The following is a 21,754-nucleotide window of genomic DNA, read 5'->3' on the forward strand; positions in this document are numbered from 1 at the left end:
TCACGACAATATCACATAAGCAACGTTTATCCTATTAATATGCATACGAACTTAGTTTACATTTTATTTTAGCCATGCAAAGCAATCCCACGTGTATTCTCTCGGTTAATAAGGTTGATTAGTTTTCCATACAACACACTGTAGGCATAGTTAGAAATTAGCATTTAAAAAACCTTTGAAATTCACTGAAAATACCATAGGTTTCAGGCACGTTATAGTTAGGAATTAGCATTTAAAAACCTTAGAAATTCACTGAAAAAACCATAGGTTTCAGGGGCGTTATAGTTAACTGGACTTTTCACTCGTACAAAACCATTGAAATTCCCCCGTTATAGTTAGTTCAGCTAACTATAACTCGCACGCCCGCAATGCACTGCTGATGACGTCACATATTATATCACTCATGACATGGTCAGTGACATCACTCATGACATCACTGATGTCATCTCAAATGACATCACTGGTGACGTCACTGATGACATCATCCTTGTGATAGAATGGCAGACCTCCTCTCCCCCTAATATAACCTTTGATACACACATTCAAAAATAGAAACTAAAATGTTCAAAACAATGGACATACCAATACCAGTTACAACAACCTATTCAGTAATTCTAAGATCCACATACACATCCACTCATTCACCAACAGTCCTATACAGTCACTCATACATGTACTCACTCATCATATGTACTCATACACCTATACATCCTGTTAGACAACGTCACTCATCCATAGAGTTACTCACACACATAGTCACTCATGCTAATAAAGAATCAAACATCCATTTACTTGCATATACAGTTATACACACATCACCACACTTACTTCTACAGAAACTTACACATACTTAGTCTTTTAAACAATCACTTATAGAAACACATACTTATTCATACAGGAAATCTTTCAATCTCTCACTCTCACATATACTCACTTATATACACCAATAGTCACATATACTAGTTTAAAACATATGTAGTTACTCATAAAGACACTATTGAGACAGTCATTCACTCACTAACACACCCATGCACACACTCATCCACCCATACAGTCCTGCACACATGCTGTCTTCAACACATACAAACAGTGAGTCACTCATTCATGCACCTATTCACTACGTAATACCCCCCACCGAACCATAGAGACACTCAGACACTCATACTGATACTCCAAAAAACCAACTAATAACCTATATAGACACTCATGTAGCTACTCACCAACCCATGCAGCCACTTATACAAAAAGTGAGAGATTGATACAGATATTTACATATTTAAACATTACTCACTAAGCCATGTATTCACTAAGATACACTTAATCAGTTAGTTATACAATCAATTTTTCAAAAACAAATCATCCATTTAGACACTTATATACCCATTTATTCTTCCATCGACCTTGAGATATACATATATAAAACATATGTAATTTTCAGAAAAACACACATTCACTGGATGATGTCATCAGTGATGTCATTTGAGATGTCATCAGTGATGTCATGAGTGCTATCCCTGACCATGTCATGAGTGATGTAATATGTGACGTCATCAGCAGTGCATTGCGGGCGCGCGAGTTATAGTTAGCTGAACTAACTATAACGGGGGAATTTCAATGGTTTTGTACGAGTGAAAAGCCCAGCTAACTATAACGCCCCTGAAACCTATGGTTCTTTTCAGTGAATTTCTAAGGTTTTTTAAATGCTAATTCCTAACTATAACGTGCCTGAAACCTATGGTGGTTTTTTCAGTGAATATATATATATAAGTCCATAAAAATCCCACACAACCACCAGGCAGACCCATAGTTTCCTCAAAAAACAGCCTGTTAGAAAATGTCTCAATTTATGTAGATTTTTTCCTATCTGATTATGTCAAAGATTTAACATCCTACATTAGAGATACAAAGGATTTTTTACAGAAAATTGAGAACATTCATTGGGATGAAAACTGTTGGCTTGTCTGTCTAGACGTGGAGAGCCTGTATACTAGTATCAGGCATATTGATGGACTGAAAGCATGTGAACACTTTCTGAGCTCGAGGAGTATACATGTGACTAAGCATACCATGATGTTGCTACAAATGATCGAGTTTTGCCTAGTGGAAAATGTATTTACCTTTAATGGTTCATTATACAAGCAGACACAAGGGACTTCCATGGGCACCTGCTTCGCTCCTAGCTACGCCAATCTGTTGGTTGGCTGGTGGGAGAAGCAGGTGCTCTGTGGTGAATCATTGGAACATTGGGCAAACAAGGTCAGTATCTGGCTAAGATTTATCGATGACATATTTTTTGTTTGGGAGGGTAGAGAAGATGAACTACTGTTGTTTATATCAGAACTAAATGAGAATACCCTGAACTTAAAATTTACGATGCAGCATAGCCAAAAAACTGTTGACTTCCTGGACATCAGAGTGACAGCACGAGATAAACTAGAGACTGACTTGTTCAGGAAAAGTACTGCGGGCAACTCAGTACTTCACGCAACTAGTTGTCATCCTCAGAACTTCAGGTGGAGCATACCCTTTGGTGAGTTCCTCCGTGCTAAAAGAAATTTTAGCACGGAGGAAACATATGCCAGAAACAAAGAAGAAATGTCAGCGAGATTTCTTGCTAGAGGGTATCCCTATACGATGCTCAAGAGAGGTGAGAAAAGAGCAGATGTCATTACTAGAAGCGAAGCATTGTACAAAGCACCCAGAAGCAAAGAAACTGAGAAAGATACACCTATCAGATTGATAACCACCTTCAATTCGCAATCTAGTCTTTTCCATCAGATTGTTAGAAAAAGATGGGATATCCTAACGCAAGACAAAACACTGAAACAAAAGCTAGGCCCACATCCAGCAATCACCTACAGAAAAGGCACATCAATCAAGGACATGATTGTAAGGAGTCACTTCAGCAATATCAAACCTACATGGTTAGATAAAATAGGTGGGTTCCACCGATGTGGGAAATGTAAAGCGTGCAGCAACAGTGTCAATGTAAAAGAAGTAGTCCTTGAGAGAACCAAGAGAAAGTGGTATATTCGAAAGAATATACAATGTGGTACAGACTTTGTCATCTATGTTATCACTTGCCCATGTGGCAAGTGGTACATTGGTTCTACCACTTTCCCTGTGAAGAAGAGAATATTGGAACACTGGCGTGCCATAACGAATAAAGACTTCAGTTATAGTACAGCCAGACACTTCCATGCTGAACATAATGGAGATTGGACAAAAGCAAAATTTTTTGCCCTCGACACCATTATCAAAGACCCCAGGGGAGGGAACAGAATTCAGGCTCTACGTAGAGCAGAATCGAGGTTCATCCTACAAGCAGGGAGTGTAGCCCCTTTTGGGATGAACAATGATGAAGAGATGCATGTTCATCTGTAAATTGATCTCTGGTGATAGATGTAGCCTCAGCCTCTTAGCACCCAGCTACTCCAGTTCTTTGCTATATGGGTTCAGTTGTAATTCTAAGCCACTGCATGTTTTGATGTCAACGACTTGTTTAGTTAAATTTGTTAGAGAATTCATTGATGTATGTATATACGGACCACATATATAAACTAAAGAACTTTTCTATATGGTTTTGTCCAATAGGTTTTTGTTTTTATGGGTTCAGTTGTAATTCTAAGCCACTGCATGTTTTGATGTCAACGACTTGTTTAGTTAAATTTGTTAGAGAATTCATTGATGTATGTATATACGGACCACATATATAAACTAAAGAACTTTTCTATATGGTTTTGTCCAATAGGTTTTTGTTTTTATTTGTTAGAGAATTCATTGATGTATGTATATACGGACCACATATATAAACTAAAGAACTTTTCTATATGGTTTTGTCCAATAGGTTTTTGTTTTTATTTGTTAGAGAATTCATTGATGTATGTACATACGGACCATATATATAAACTAAAGAACTTTTCTATATGGTTTTGTCCAATAGGTTTTTGTTTTTTAAGGCCTTTGTTATTATTTTTACATTTAGGATTTGAGACTGACACTAGTCACAGCATATATTTTTTAATGACTTATGGAATGTGAGTTTGACGTTTCACTGTACTACTGATATTAATATCTATTTCCCTTCTGTCTTTTGCATCTAGATGGGACCTGGAAGCTTACAGACACTATCGTTACCGTTAACTGATACGAGCACGGAGTTACTGGTGGCTTTATTTTAGCACCATCTCCTTAAGGGTCATCTTTATGTTTATTGTTTTCATTAATTCTTGCATTTTCTTATTTATGCACCTTGATCTTTATAAACCTGGTGGGAACACAGAGGAGGGAATATGTGAGTATCGTGTGAATACAGTAATTTAGTCTCTCTTTCCCTTATGAATAAGGCACTATACCTTGATTGTCTGTGGGTCTTATGAGCAAAGTAATGTGTACCTTTTCCTGTGTCGTCTTATCCATATGAAAATACTTACTACAAGTTTGATAATTTACGTATACAATTTCAGCTGAATCAATGATACCCATTCAATATGATTCTCATAGATCTATGTATACCACAGTGGTTCTATAGTAAAGATATCTCAAAAAAGAGTAGGGGTCCTAGGGATAAAGTTTAAAGACTCAAATAGTTGTAATCCCCAGATCCACGAATTATAACAACATAAGTAACTATGAGTCTCGCCTGTATGAAAACCTTGACACAATCGTAAGAGAAGTGCTAGTGCTGTGGGTTCATGTGTACATGTGTGAGTGTACGCATGGGTGTAAGATTCCCATCATCCACCTGAAGTGGTTTGCTTCATCATCTGGGAATTGAGGACTAATTTAGAGAACCATCTTCTACTTGACAAGTCGTAGATATTGGTCTCTTATATGTCCCAACTTGGTGAAAGGTAGTTTTGTTAGATGATGATTGGGTGTGATGGTCGCAGTGCTGGTGTGTGGTGATGGTGCATAAGTGCTGGTTAAAATATGTCTAGCAAGGTACTAAAACAACTTTATTAGTAGCTACCTTGTTGACAAACTCTAAAAACAGTGCTCTAACAGTTTCAAAATATAATAACTGTATTAAAGAACGGTCTACATGTTTCTGCTAATGGATGTAAATCATCCTAGCTTTCGTCAGGACCTAGAAGCTACTGCGAAAAAACTGTGCAAATTAATGAAGTGGTTTATACAACCTGGACCCTGATAGGTGTCCAAGAAACTCCGTGGGCGGTAGTTTATATTCACTGACCTGCATAAATGGAGAAAAAGATAAAAAGAACACAACATAGCAAAACACCCTTCGCATAGTGTAATTATCAAGGTTTTACAAATAGAATCCAGCACAATGTCCGATAAACCAAATACTCTTGGATGTATTAAGACTGTGATAAGTCTAAGAACTAAAATCGAAATTAGACGACTTTGCAAGCACTTACCCTATCTGTGATGGGTGTGCGCCTCACCTCACCTGGCTACTGCTCAGGTTTAAGGAGGCCCCGCTCTGTAGAGAAAATCAGAGGGTTCAACAATGTTAAAACCTAGTGGTAGGTTAAAATTTAAACGCTAAAGCCCAGCCGCGTAATGTCAAGAGACGCCTAATCTCACTGAGAATCATTCGATAGCTGCGATGCGCTCGATCTTGGGGATGTTTGTTAAGACTACGGTTACGGCCTAAGTAGGGGGCCGACTTGTTGCACTAGTATGGTGCGTGTCACGTAGCATCAACTCATAGGAGAATGACAGCTCACCTGTCCGTCGGTACCTCTTGTCAGTACTGAGCTCGTAGGGGAGGCAACCTGCGAGGTGTCCGAACTCGGCAGAAATAGAGAATGCCGATCTTAGTTGTCATAGCAACCAAGGGGAACCGAGGCTGACGTACGGACGCTGATGTGACGTCATAGCGTTCCGTATATGAGCCTGGGAAATGTAGTATTAGACCCGATAGTTCTAACGGGCTGCAGTAGTTAGAATCATAGCTCCAACCAACCTCTCGTATAGGATTCGGAGAGAATGGATGTTTGCAGGTAGTGTTTGCATAAAGCACCAGGTCGGTATTACGCCCGTTTCTCATTCTAAACCAGAGTAACTGTTAAAAAATGCGAAACAACTGGTATCATGATGTGACAAAAAGGCCATTCATGTGCGGAGCGGAAATTGCCTATAGAATTCTGCGCATCCTTGTGTAACATTACCGTTCATTTGAAGGGTACCAATAGATGTCTGCTCTTATAGTGAGGCCCAAGGAATATCATTATTCAACCCATTGCGATCACTCTGGAGTCTGAATACCCATTTCTGTTCCTTGTGGAATAGAAAATTAGTGATGTCTGTTATGTGTGGTGGGATGAATGGTTGTTCAAGGACTAACCACCTGATGTCTTCTGGTTTATGATTTAGTGTAAGAAAATGATTAGACATTTTTGTCGCTTGTTTTTTACGTCTAATAGTACTCTTGTGTTCGCTTATTCTCACTTTAATTTTTCGGGTGGTCATCCCTACATATTTCAGTGAGCAGGGACATGTAATCAGATAGATGACTTTCTCTGAATTACAGTTAGTATGTTTGTTGAGAATCCAAGGTTTTGAGGTACCAATGTCAACTGATTTAGTGGGTTCAGTTTGAGGACAAACTGAACAAGAACCACAAGGATAGTGGCCTTGAACAGGTGGGAGGTGCCAGAGTGTAGATGTGGCAGGATTCCTCTTTGCTTTGGGTCGTGTGTGTACCAAATTGTCCCTGAGGTTAGTTCCTCTCTTGAACGAGAAAAGTGGGGGAGGGATTTCTTCTTTGTTCAGATTGAGAATCCGCCAATGCTTGCGTACCACTTTTTGCACGTCATTTGACAGTGTGCTGAAGGTGTTTACAAATGTTAGTCTCTTAAGTGGTGGTTTTGGTATAGCTGGCGCGATGAGAGCGTCCCTATTATTGTTAGCTGCTCTTTTTTTGGCTTGTCTGATCAAGTGTCTGGGGTATTTCTTGACTTGCAATTGCTGTGACAGATCGGCTGCATGTTTGTCAAAAGTCTCTTTCGTGGAACAGTTTCTGCGTATACGCAGGAACTGACCGATAGGCAGGTTGTTCCTTAGGGACTTAGGATGGTGGCTCTGGAAATTCAACAGAGAATTCTTAGCTTGGGGTTTCTTGTATAATTCACTCCCCAAAGTCCCTTGTGAGGGGTAAATGACGATGTCTAAGAAGGGCAATCTGCATTTGTCGTGTGTCACAGTGAATCTCAAGAAGTTATTTTGTGTGTTTAACCAAGCATGGAAATCGAGTAAGGTAGTCACACTGCCACGCCAAACCACCAAAATATCATCGATATACCTCTTCCATATGACAATTTTGTCACGGAAGGGATTCGTATTGGTCAACACATTGTTCTGTTCAAACAAATGAACGTAGAGATTCGCCAGGCTGGGAGCAAAAATGCTCCCCATCGATGTGCCTGAGGTTTGGAGGTAGATGGTCTCCTCGTACCTGAAGAAATTTTCTTTCATTGCCAGCCTGGCACATTCCATGATGAAATTGATTGTGGTAATCGTGACCAGATCTTTGGTGTCAAGTAGACCCCTGATGGCCTCTAATGTTTCATCCTGGGGAATGCAGGTATACAGTGACTCGACATCGAAACTAACCAGTAGGTCTGTTTCGATGTCAAAGGTGGTTTCAGGTAACAGTCTGAGGACATCTTTAGTGTCCTGAAGAAATGTTGGCATTTCCTTGACCAGAGGCCGGAGGAAAAAGTCTACAAAAGTGGACAACGGTTCCAGGAGAGACCCGATCCCTGAGATAATGGGACGTCCTGGTGGTGGTCTAGTGGCTTTATGTATCTTGGGAAGAACATAAAAGTAGGGCATGACAGGATGTGTCGTGATTAAGAAATCAGACTCTTGTTGAGTGATCCAACCTGATTCTTTGGCTTCATATACCATGTCTTTAATCTCCTTTGATAATCTTGTGGTAGGATCCTCGGGCAAAACCCGGTAGGAATTAGTATCGTTTAGATGTCTTAGGCATTCCATTCGATAGATGGATGAGTCTAGAATGACAATAGCTCCCCCCTTGTCAGCGGGCTTGATGGTAATGGTGTCATCATTAGATAGTGTTGTCATAGCTTGTTTCTCCACAAGAGGAAGGTTACAGTAGCCACTTCTACTTCTAGAGCAGAGAGAGGAAACATCATTGGTCACAGCTTGTTCAAAGACTTTGACATTATCCGGCACTAAATGTGCAGGTGGTGAGAAATTTGAAGGTGGTCTAAGACCTGTGTTGGTTTCTACTGATAGGTCATCTTGATCTATCCTGTCGCCTCCTTTGTCTTTATTCTTGAAAAAGAAATGTAGACGTACTTTGCGAAAGAATTTGCCCATTTCACATCTCAATTGGAAGGGGTCACCTATGGAGGTTGGAACAAAACCTAAACCTTTGTTAAGGACCTCTAGTTCTGTTGGAGAGAGTTGACGCTGGCTTAGATTCACCACTAGTTCGTCACGTTCACATGTGTATCCCATATGTTCTAACTGTTCTGTGGTGGCTGGTCTGTTTGCCAGTGTACCTGTTGTGTTGAGCCTCCTCTTCTCCTGCCTCTGCTGCGTCCACGGCCTTGCCCTAAAAAAGGTTGCTGTCCAAAATGGGTAGGTGGTGGTGGCTGGCAAGGAAAGGGTGGCATGGGTGGGCCATATGGTGAAGGTTGAAAACCCCACGGTGCGGGGGGCCACCAGGGTCTGGGTTGGTCATAATAGTTTTGTGTACCTCGTCTCCTATTGGCCCGTGAGCGCTGATAGTTTTGTCTTAGCGACGGTGTCCCTGTGGTGGAGCCCTCTGAGTCTGATGAGGGGGTGTCTGTCCCTGATGAAGAATAGTTTGAGCCATACCTCTTGCCCTTTTTGTTATATTCTGGAGGGATGTAGGTGTCGCTAGTATATGGGTAGACTTTTTCGAAGGAGAACTTAGCCAAATCTTTTTTAAATTTCTCTATCTTCGTCAATAAGATAGTATCTTTGTGCTCTTTGTTGGCTTTGTTGGTATCCTCAAGATTTCTTTTGAATAAAGCACTAGTGATGGTGGCTTTGATTTGGCCCTCTAAAGTTTGTATTTCTACCAGGATAAGGTCAGCTGCCTTTTTGGCTGTAGCGATGATTAAGATCAGCCAGTCGCGGGTGCATCGCCACGCGATGAGCGACCAGTCCTTGAGAAAAGTTTTGTCTGTCTGATGAATACAAGCCCCAGCTAGGCCCGCAAGAGACAAGGGTTCGCTCTTCTGTAACGAAATCTATAAGGAAGTTGGCACGGAAACTGCAAAGTACAAAAACAATGTTTATTAACCCTTAAGGGTGGTCCTACAATCCACACAACACTCTTCAGTATTGCAAGGAGTAGCACACAGAACTTGCATACACAGTCCCCTTTTATACACAACAGAGGGGCTCATGAGTGGGTGGATACCACAGGAGTTGAAGAACATTACCATTTAGGGTCATTCTCGATACCGAATCAATACATGGGCGGAGCTAACACACTCCTTGGGCCCGCGAAAACACATGGCCAAGCAAAGCTAATTATAACAGATGTGGTCAAGTCTGGGCATGCGCCAGATAGACAAGAAAGCTATTTATAACTGTTACTAGGCAGATTACAAGAGCAACTAACACAGAGGTCGGACTCTCCTCGTGGTGAACACGTGGCAGCATGCCAATACAAAATGGAGTCCGGACTTCAGCCAACATATGAGGAAAACACGATGAAAGGGAAACACTAATGTTTTCAGTAAATGCTTAATCACATTCTGCTTTAATTTACAACAGACGACCCTTTCAGCATTTACTGAAGACATCTGGCTTCCAAGAATAATCATCGTATATGTCAATTATCATCATTCCTTTAACCTCTTTAGCTAGCCCCTTCTGGCGGGCAACATCGGCAATAGCTTTCTTATCTGGAATGCAGAATGAAATGCATACGGAACAGCACAATGGTCCACATTGAATACACATACAGAAAAGGAACAGAATTGCTACAATAATACAGAGACCAGTTAGAACCTTCCAACCCCAGGCAGTAACCAACGCCCAAAACCATCCAGAAAAGGACCAAGTGCCGTTTTCTGTGTGGATTTCAGCTGCTATTTTATGCAGCTTGTTAATGGCGTTATAAACGGATGGCGTATGATCAGGAATGAACACACAGCAGCTACTTCCAATAATTTTACAGGCTCCTCCTCGATCAGCTAGCATTACATCTAATACCATACGATTCTGCAATGCAACAATCCTAGTAATTTGTAATTCTTCCGTAAGATTCCCAAGAGCAGCAGCAGTTTGATTAGTCACAGCTTCTACCACTCTCGTTAATCTTCGGATCTTCCTACTATTCAAAGCAGCTCCAACAAAAAAGAACAATCCTAAGTTAAAATCAATATACTGTTGCAAGCTGGTATCTGTTTGATCCACCTCATCAATTGATAGAGTACGTTTATATCTATTTACAGTCACATTATTCAACAGTTTTAAATCCTTATGATATGACGCGGGTGCTAAGAATACAGGAGGTAATAGGAATGATACATAGCATACCCCAGACCACCCAGCCGGCAAACGGTAATAACCTTTATTTCCACATACAAAGTAGGTATTATGGGATGCTAGGAAGGTACTGTTATTTAACCCATCGATGTTTAACACGGTTATGCAATCACTGACACCAACAGGGATAAAACCCACACTCTGGACACACAGGTCCGCTTGGGCTTGTGCTACTTGGATTACGAATTTGTCCTTCCCCACAGTGTCTCTGGTGTTCGTGAAGATATAGGGGATGGATTCATTGTCCGGTCGGTACTCTTCCCATTCCCAAATTGTCCCATTCGCTTGTGGATATCCATTCTTGTCCTGATGGCATTCTTTATTAAGTCTGAAAAGCAATCGTCCCACTGTCGGTTTCCGAGTGGCAAACAACAAAGTGTACCATGCTCTACAAGAGCCATTGTGAGAGAAAGGAAGTGGTATGAATGGCGTACCTCCTTTCTTCTGATGGGCTGGCATCATCCCACATATCCAACAGTTCGTAGCGTTTGTAGCAACGTGGGTGTGATGCAGCATCTGAATGAAAGTGTTATTCAAATAGGATTGTCGATGCTTCAACTCTTGATATGGCAATGTATAAAAGTAGTGCTCCGCAGGCACTGGAGTCGTCAACACAAGCGTCTCTCGAGCAGGAGTTGCCTCCTCCACAAACCATGTGGTTATACCAACGATAGCTACTGTTAGCATGAACCCCAACGCACAAAGAATTTTCTTCTTCTCCATGTCAAAGGAAACAATACCCTGATATCTTCCTGAAACTAAAAAGGTCTGTCAGAACTCTTCCCCTTGGGCAGCGGTTGATTTCTTCACCAGCGGGCCAAGACGGGTGTCGCTACACTAATGCAGGGCTGATCCCCCCCCCTTGCCTCATCGGCTCTCCGTTTCACTAACCCAAGGGCCGTTCTGACAGTATGTCCCGGTACTGGAAACCTCACTTCCTTGGTCGCAGATGATATCGCCTTCCTCCAGAAGTCGCGTGGTCCGAAAAGAGCTCCTCAGTGTCGTTTGGCTCTGCAGCACGGCCTGTCTCTGCTGCTAGGATGTCTCGTTGATCGGTCAGCACGGCAGACTCCACCAATCCGGGCGGTACCTTTCGACAGTGCAAGGAATGGATCCAATTCTTCCTGTTCGAGACTCGCACTGCCGTCCTCGTTGCAAGAAGGACTTGCTCAGGTCCTACCCATCTCGGCTCCAAACTGTTCGATCTGTCGAAAACCTTTATCATTACATGATCTCCAGGCCGGAGACCATGTCCTTCGCCAGTAGACCGATCAGGGAGCGCCTCTCGGACCTGTTGATGAATAGAAACCAAGTTATCCGTTAACTGTGCCAGATAATCACTCATCATCACACAAGGTACATCATACACAGCCTTAGGCCTTGGTGGACCCCAAATATTCATTGGGCGTCCAAATACGATCTCATAGGGTGTAAGGCCGGTTCGAGAGTGTGGCACCGACCTAATTGACAATAACGCCAGTGGCAAGGCGTCTGGCCAAGTCAAAGATGTTGAAGCTTGGATTTTGGCGATCTTAAGCTTCAGCGTACCATTATACTTCTCGACTAGTCCTGCAGACTGGGGGTGGAACACGGCGTGGAACTTCTGGGTGATGCCTAGGCCCTTCAAGACATACTTTATAACATCCGCTACAAAGTGAGGGCCATTATCACTCCACAGAAGTCTACAGACGCCGTATCGGGGGAAAAACTCTTTCAGCAATAGCTTCGCTGTAGTCATTGCAGTATTGTCTTTCGCAGGGTACGCCTCAACCCATTTACTGAAGGCGCAAACCACTACTAGAACATACTTCAAGTTGTTACAGCGCTCAAGCTGGATATAATCCATCTGCAGAACCTCAAAGGGTGCAGTGGGCGTCGCAAATCCTCCTGCCGGAGTTCGCGTGCCTTTCCCTGGGTTATACTTCAGACAGATCATACAGGTCTGCACCACCCTCTTTGCCGTGCTAGCAATCTCTGGATGCTCCCAGACTTGGGTAAGCAATTTCACAATTGCGGAAGCTCCAACATGTGCTAGCCCATGTGCCATCTGGACCATAGGTTGTACAAAAGCCGTGGGTAATTTCCATCTATCCATCTGCTTATTTCTCCAGCAACCCTCGTCATCCAGTTCTCCTTCGCTAGCCCATTGTTCCCGCTCTTTGTCAGAAGCGGTCTTTTGTATTTCTCGCACTTCCTCCTTCGCATCATGCCATCTCTCCACCTGTGACTTCACTACATACATGGCAGTAGTACCGGGCTGCATCGCAGTCTCCCGTGCTACTCGATCCGCCAACGCATTCCCTTCTCCAACCTTATCAACTACTTTCCTATGGGCACTACACTTAACAATGGCAATTCTCTTCGGGTATGTCAATGCAGTTAAAAGATTGTGGACTAACTCTCCATGCATTATCTGTACCCCATGTGACGTTAGAAACCCTCTCTCCTTCCAGAGTAGGCCAAAATCGTGCGCTACTCCGAAGGCATAGCGGCTGTCTGTATAAACATTCACACACAATCCTGTACTGAGCTCACACGCTCGTGTTAACGCTATCAGTTCCGCTGCTTGAGCTGATTTCTGTGGTATGCGTGCTGTCTCCACTATCGTCTGTAACGTGGTAATTGCATACGCTGCTGAAGTCGTACCATCTGGTAGCTTCAGGCATGATCCATCCACCCACAACTCTCCATCTACGTCTGAAAAGGGCGTATCCTGGAGATCAATACGACCCTTTGTTTGTTCCTCAGTCACAAGAATACAATCATGCGCTTTCTGTGCCTCAGGCTGGGTCTCGGGATATGGCAACAATGTGGCCGGGTTTAATGTCACGCACCTTTTTAACGTAATATGAGGAGCTAAAAGCGTCAACTCATATCCCGTTAAACGGGCACTGGTCAAATGCTGCGTCTTTGTTTGATTAAGCAGGGCATCAACAGCGTGGGGAACTAACACCAATAGTTTATGGGATAACACAATTCCTTCACTCTGCCGTATTGACACAGCTGTCGCCGCAACCGAGCGAAAACACCCTGGCAATGCTCGGGCGACAGGATCAAGTACGGCCGAAAAGTATGCACAAGGGCGCTGCTTATCACCATGCATCTGCACTAAGACTGATAATGCACATCCATCTTTCTCATGCACATACAACGAAAAGGGTTTTGCATAATCAGGGGTCCCTAACACTGGTGCTGAACAAAGGGCCTGTCTCAATTGCTGAAAAGCAGCGTCACACTCATCTGACCAGGGGATCGGGATGGGCGTGTCTTTTGTCAAGAGAGCTAGTAATGGCTTAGCTATGTGTGAAAACCCCAATATCCACTGTCTACAAAAAGAAACAAGACCCAAAAATGCACGCACATCCTTCTGCGTGGATGGCCTCGGTGTGTCCAAAATTACTTGGATACGATCTGGTGTGAGTGCACGCCCCTCCTTAGACAAAAGGTGACCCAAATAAGTCACCTTTGGTCTACAGAATTGCAATTTCTTCCTAGAGACCTTGTGATCGTGGGATGCTAAAAAGGAAAGTAAGGCTATCGTACTTTTCTCGCACAACTCCAGGGTGTCAGCCGCCAACAGGATGTCATCGACATATTGAATGAGGGCGACCCCCTCGAGTAAGGCAAAAGAGTCCAACTGTCGCTTCAAAGCCTGACTATAAATACTAGGGCTTTCTGTATAGCCCTGGGGAATTCTACAAAAACGATAAGATCTATTGTTTAATGTGAACCCAAAAAGAAATCGGCTATCAGGGTGAATGGGAATAGAAAAGAAGGCATTTTTCAAATCAATCACCGAGAACATGGTCGCCGTAGGCGGGACCAAGGTAAGCAACGTCGTGATATCAGAAACCACCGGGTACTGAGGTATCACGATCTTGTTTACCTCCCTCAAATCAATTATGAACCGATAGACTTTTGCATCCGTGTCCTTTTTCAGAATAGGGAGAATCTGACTGTTACAGATATTATAGGGAACTTCTTCCACTACTCCTACTGCGATCAGGTCTTGCACAATCTGTATGAGAGCCTCCTCGCCCTCCTGGGAAATACGATACTGTGGGAGGCGTGGTAGTACCGCCCCCTCCTGGACACTAATGTGGACCGGAGGAATCACCATTTGTCCGACATCTGTGTCCGAAGTCGCCCATAAAGCTCGGGGGAGGGTAGCCAACAACGCATCCTCTGAGATCGTACACATCCGCCCAGATCGGGGGTAGTTGTCATTTAAAATCACCCTCACACCCTCAGGGGAACAGCGGATTGTGGCCCTAAAGTACTTTAACATATCAAGGCCCATAATGTTATCCGGTGTGTACGGAGCAAGCAGAAACGGACAAGGCGCAGAAAAGCAATCAACTTTAAATGCAAGGGGCTGTGAAAGAGGGCTTCGGGAGAGTGTACCGTCAAACCCTACCGATGTAACTATTGAGCCGGATGGGGGAGCCCCCGGAACCAAGTACCTAGACAATGCACTACGTGTCGCTCCTGTATCCACTAGGAACTGATCGGTAGAACCTAAAACCTCAGCCGATACATAAGGACCCGTCTGATCGACCGGCACCTCAACTGATTCGGACCCCCATCCTACGCATTCCTATGCATGCTGAGAATCATGATATCCCGATCGATCGATGTCCGATACATGATACTGGTGCTGGCGATCGAAAACATTTGAGCTATCTCGGTGCTGTCCGGCAGTATCGAAACGGGCATTATCGTTGGAATTCCCTCTAAAGTTCGAGAAGCCCCCTCTACCTCTCGGGCCACCCGGAGTGTGCCCCTGACGCGAAACACGCAACGCTGGGCAATCCCTGGCCCAATGGCCCAACTGCTTGCAATACGCACACTGGTTCCTATTCAAATCAGATCGGCCCGAAGGGGGACCATAAGATCCGCCCCTTCCTCTATTATTATTACCCCGGCGGGGCGGGCCATATACTTGTGCTAACATCACTTTAGTTTTGAGATCTTTCGATTTCTTCTCCTCCTGGCCCTTCGCCTCGTGCTCCTGACGCTCATAATACTGGGCGATGGTCAGAAGGGCCGTCGGTGTCGCGGAGGACCAAGAACTCTCACTCGCTTTTAACTGGGCCGCAACTGCCGGCAGCAGATTAGCCACATATTTGTCCGCGAAAAGGTGGCGGCCCGTGTCGTCAGTAAGCGACTGGCCACTAAAATCATGAAACGTCTCCTCAAAGCGCGTAAAGAAGTCCGCGACTGACTCGTCAACTTTCTGTTTACACGCAGCTAACATATTCCAGTCAATCTTTTTAGGGGGGATAATCGTCTTCAACTTAGCCACAATAGCCGCAGGGAGATCTAAAATATTCTGGGGTGGTTTCTGTGCGGGCTTCCGTTCCCTATCCTCATCCTCAAGGTCAGACCACCGGGCCTTGAAGGCAACCGCATCATCTACCTTTCGGACAGAGCGCCACGTATCCGGCGGTAGGATAAGGCCAAAGAACAAGTCTATATCCGCTAAGGTCATAATGCAAGAATTCAAGGCCCCCTCGACTTCTTCATAGAAGGCCGCTGGATTCTTGCGGGGGTCAGGCAGCGCATTCTTTAATGCCATAACATCGGCCCTATGCCATGGAGTATAAACCCAATTATACACAAAATATCCCCTAGCATCGACAGAATTAATATCCGAGCTAGTCCCTGCTCCCTTAGGAGGAACATACAAAGGCGCCGCCTCTCGCATTGGTTTAACATGCACTATGTCATCCTTATCTGACTGGGAGGCGGATGGGTGGCCCCCTGCTGCAGACGAATCCGACTGCTTCTCCTCCTCCGTTTGTTGACGTGCTTTCTCTCTAAGGGCCAGCACCTCGTCCCGCAAAGCGAACAGCCGCCGAGCCGCCTCAGAAGCCTTAGGGGGAGAAAAAACACCATTACGTAATGCTCCGGCATCCGAAGACACTTCGTCAGGCTCAAGGATACTAGAATATTTTCGGAAAGCAGCAATTACTTCTTCTGAGAAATGAGACAGAAAATACACCCTCTCTCTATCTTGCCACGACCCCCAAGTATGGAACAACTCATCCTTAGACATCTTGCCCTTAAGTGCACGGAGGGAAAGTTTCCGAAGATCAGCCATATGCTCGGTCGATAACATGGACCGTGTGTCGACCTTACCCGGAGCCGGACCAGAATCTTGCGGCCGCGGAGCAGATGCGCCAACATAAGGGGGCGGAGAGCGATCTAGTAAATAGAAATCGTCATCAGGATTATTAAGGACAGGATAAAGTGGCTGACGAACAACATATTGACCCGAAACTTGTAGCCTACGCTCTTTCTCTTGTCTGTCCGTTTGCTCTTTGTCCTCCCGACGCTTCGCTTCCTGAGCTCGCACATGATCATTCTTCCGTTGTTCTTTATCAAACAGCGCTTTCTCACGTTTCTCTCGCTCACGCACTTCCTTCACCCATAATCGCACACACTCAAACATATCCTGACGAGCACGTCGCTTACACATACACTGTTCCACATACTCAATCTTACGTATATCAAACGATCCATACAAAGGCCATCGCAACTCAGGATCCTTCCTCGTATATTTCCTCCATAACGTGCTGTACATTATGGAAGAAAGACCATGCTTCACGTACATATCCCTATTAGGAGTCCCCTCTGGGGGAGCTGGAGCAGATTCCTCGAGGTTCAACCGGTGTCCAAAACAGCAGCACCACTTACGGAGTGCGCTAAAAGCAGGCATGCTAGGAATAATGCAAAATATGCAGTATTATCAAGAAAAATGGCACTTAATCGTTGCGCCGTTCAAAGTTTACACAGCTCCGGAGAAATTTCTCCACATTACCTGCCTATATGTGTTGCAACGCATATATTTTCACAAAGACAAATTCAAAATATGACTAGTCACCATCAATCAAACTCAAATAGCCAGACCAGGCTTCAAAACTCGGAGCAAGTACCGTACAACGGTTCTTACCAATCAAGAGTCCAGGTTCCAACTGCCAAGCTCCACAATCGCCCAAACGGCTCTCACGGCAGGACCGACAGAAGAGGTCTCAGTCGATGACCGGCGCCACCCAGACGGTCAGCTCGGAAGGGAAGGAAGAAAAACCTCGGGATGCCAGGGCTAAGACGCCGCTGGCAGTGATCACGTCCCCGGCCAAACTCCTCACCTTCGTCGCGACCAGTCCTTCGAGCATCCGAGTCGCCGATGAGCCCCACGTGACGGGCGCCAATTGATGAATACAAGCCCCAGCTAGGCCCGCAAGAGACAAGGGTTCGCTCTTCTGTAACGAAATCTATAAGGAAGTTGGCACGGAAACTGCAAAGTACAAAAACAATGTTTATTAACCCTTAAGGGTGGTCCTACAATCCACACAACACTCTTCAGTATTGCAAGGAGTAGCACACAGAACTTGCATACACAGTCCCCTTTTATACACAACAGAGGGGCTCATGAGTGGGTGGATACCACAGGAGTTGAAGAACATTACCATTTAGGGTAATTCTCGATACCGAATCAATACATGGGCGGAGCTAACACACTCCTTGGGCCCGCGAAAACACATGGCCAAGCAAAGCTAATTATAACAGATGTGGTCAAGTCTGGGCATGCGCCAGATAGACAAGAAAGCTATTTATAACTGTTACTAGGCAGATTACAAGAGCAACTAACACAGAGGTCGGACTCTCCTCGTGGTGAACACGTGGCAGCATGCCAATACAAAATGGAGTCCGGACTTCAGCCAACATATGAGGAAAACACGATGAAAGGGAAACACTAATGTTTTCAGTAAATGCTTAATCACATTCTGCTTTAATTTACAACATGTCAAAAACAGTCGTGGTGTGTTGGTTACTATCAGGCCCATGGGAGCACTGTTGTTTCTTAAATATTCTGTCATTATAGCGCCATGTATGAATGTGCGCGAATGAGACTTTTTAAGAGTGAGTAAGGTTTGCCATTCATCTATAGTGTTGTTAGAAACCGATGGCAGACTGTCTATGATACTGGGGTTGGTGCTCAAGATCGACTGTAGCATGTCGTCATCAAATGACAATCCAGTGAGTTCGGCCATCCTAAAACAAGGGGCGGCGTGGGCAGCGAAATGAAAGTACTCGCAATGCGCTTAGCTGCGTGAGTACAAACAGAGGACCCGCAGCCAAGGCTGCTCCAAAAACTATAGTAAAGATATCTCAAAAAAGAGTAGGGGTCCTAGGGATAAAGTTTAAAGACTCAAATAGTTGTAATCCCCAGATCCACGAATTATAACAACATAAGTAACTATGAGTCTCGCCTGTATGAAAACCTTGACACAATCGTAAGAGAAGTGCTAGTGCTGTGGGTTCATGTGTACATGTGTGAGTGTACGCATGGGTGTAAGATTCCCATCATCCACCTGAAGTGGTTTGCTTCATCATCTGGGAATTGAGGACTAATTTAGAGAACCATCTTCTACTTGACAAGTCGTAGATATTGGTCTCTTATATGTCCCAACTTGGTGAAAGGTAGTTTTGTTAGATGATGATTGGGTGTGATGGTCGCAGTGCTGGTGTGTGGTGATGGTGCATAAGTGCTGGTTAAAATATGTCTAGCAAGGTACTAAAACAACTTTATTAGTAGCTACCTTGTTGACAAACTCTAAAAACAGTGCTCTAACAGTTTCAAAATATAATAACTGTATTAAAGAACGGTCTACATGTTTCTGCTAATGGATGTAAATCATCCTAGCTTTCGTCAGGACCTAGAAGCTACTGCGAAAAAACTGTGCAAATTAATGAAGTGGTTTATACAACCTGGACCCTGATAGGTGTCCAAGAAACTCCGTGGGCGGTAGTTTATATTCACTGACCTGCATAAATGGAGAAAAAGATAAAAAGAACACAACATAGCAAAACACCCTTCGCATAGTGTAATTATCAAGGTTTTACAAATAGAATCCAGCACAATGTCCGATAAACCAAATACTCTTGGATGTATTAAGACTGTGATAAGTCTAAGAACTAAAATCGAAATTAGACGACTTTGCAAGCACTTACCCTATCTGTGATGGGTGTGCGCCTCACCTCACCTGGCTACTGCTCAGGTTTAAGGAGGCCCCGCTCTGTAGAGAAAATCAGAGGGTTCAACAATGTTAAAACCTAGTGGTAGGTTAAAATTTAAACGCTAAAGCCCAGCCGCGTAATGTCAAGAGACGCCTAATCTCACTGAGAATCATTCGATAGCTGCGATGCGCTCGATCTTGGGGATGTTTGTTAAGACTACGGTTACGGCCTAAGTAGGGGGCCGACTTGTTTCACTAGTATGGTGCGTGTCACGTAGCATCAACTCATAGGAGAATGACAGCTCACCTGTCCGTCGGTACCTCTTGTCAGTACTGAGCTCGTAGGGGAGGCAACCTGCGAGGTGTCCGAACTCGGCAGAAATAGAGAATGCCGATCTTAGTTGTCATAGCAACCAAGGGGAACCGAGGCTGACGTACGGACGCTGATGTGACGTCATAGCGTTCCGTATATGAGCCTGGGAAATGTAGTATTAGACCCGATAGTTCTAACGGGCTGCAGTAGTTAGAATCATAGCTCCAACCAACCTCTCGTATAGGATTCGGAGAGAATGGATGTTTGCAGGTAGTGTTTGCATAAAGCACCAGGTCGGTATTACGCCCGTTTCTCATTCTAAACCAGAGTAACTGTTAAAAAATGCGAAACAACTGGTATCATGATGTGACAAAAAGGCCATTCATGTGCGGAGCGGAAATTGCCTATAGAATTCTGCGCATCCTTGTGTAACATTACCGTTCATTTGAAGGGTACCAATAGATGTCTGCTCTTATAGTGAGGCCCAAGGAATATCATCATTCAACCCATTGCGATCACTCTGGAGTCTGAATACCCATTTCTGTTCCTTGTGGAATAGAAAATTAGTGATGTCTGTTATGTGTGGTGGGATGAATGGTTGTACAAGGACTAACCACCTGATGTCTTCTGGTTTATGATTTAGTGTAAGAAAATGATTAGACATTTTTGTCGCTTGTTTTTTACGTCTAATAGTACTCTTGTGTTCGCTTATTCTCACTTTAATTTTTCGGGTGGTCATCCCTACATATTTCAGTGAGCAGGGACATGTAATCAGATAGATGACTTTCTCTGAATTACAGTTAGTATGTTTGTTGAGAATCCAAGGTTTTGAGGTACCAATGTCAACTGATTTAGTGGGTTCAGTTTGAGGACAAACTGAACAAGAACCACAAGGATAGTGGCCTTGAACAGGTGGGAGGTGCCAGAGTGTAGATGTGGCAGGATTCCTCTTTGCTTTGGGTCGTGTGTGTACCAAATTGTCCCTGAGGTTAGTTCCTCTCTTGAACGAGAAAAGTGGGGGAGGGATTTCTTCTTTGTTCAGATTGAGTACCTTGCTAGACATATTTTAACCAGCACTTATGCACCATCACCACACACCAGCACTGCGACCATCACACCCAATCATCATCTAACAAAACTACCTTTCACCAAGTTGGGACATATAAGAGACCAATATCTACGACTTGTCAAGTAGAAGATGGTTCTCTAAATTAGTCCTCAATTCCCAGATGATGAAGCAAACCACTTCAGGTGGATGATGGGAATCTTACACCCATGCGTACACTCACACATGTACACATGAACCCACAGCACTAGCACTTCTCTTACGATTGTGTCAAGGTTTTCATACAGGCGAGACTCATAGTTACTTATGTTGTTATAATACCACAGTGGTTCACCATATTGTGACTGTATGTTTTTGAATTCTTTAAAACTTTGCCTAATTTATCTGACATCATCACGCAGTAATTAGACAAAATATTATTTTGTATTTTGGTTTCGTCTTTGACTTTCGTTGTCTGAGCTCATATGAATTGATGAGTCTTTTTTCCATGTTTGCCATGTCTTTATATACACTGAACCCGGAACCTATGGTCATGTGACCAAGAGCTTGTGTGCTCGAAACGCGTCTTTTTTTGCCCGTGAAAAAATAAAACTTTATAATTGAACTGGATTTGTGTGGCTCGTGTTTACAGGAGGAAAGGAGGCTGTGAGCTGTCAGTGGATATATATATATATATATATATATATATATATTCACAAAAAAACCATAGGTTTCACACAAGTTATAGTTAGCTGTACATTTCACTCGTAAAAAACCAATGAAATTCCACGTTATAGTTAGTGCAGGCAACTATAACTCACGCGACCGCAATCCTCTGCTAAT

Source organism: Triturus cristatus, chromosome 2_2, assembly GCF_964204655.1.
Source record: "Triturus cristatus chromosome 2_2, aTriCri1.1, whole genome shotgun sequence".
Lineage (NCBI taxonomy): Eukaryota > Metazoa > Chordata > Amphibia > Caudata > Salamandridae > Triturus > Triturus cristatus.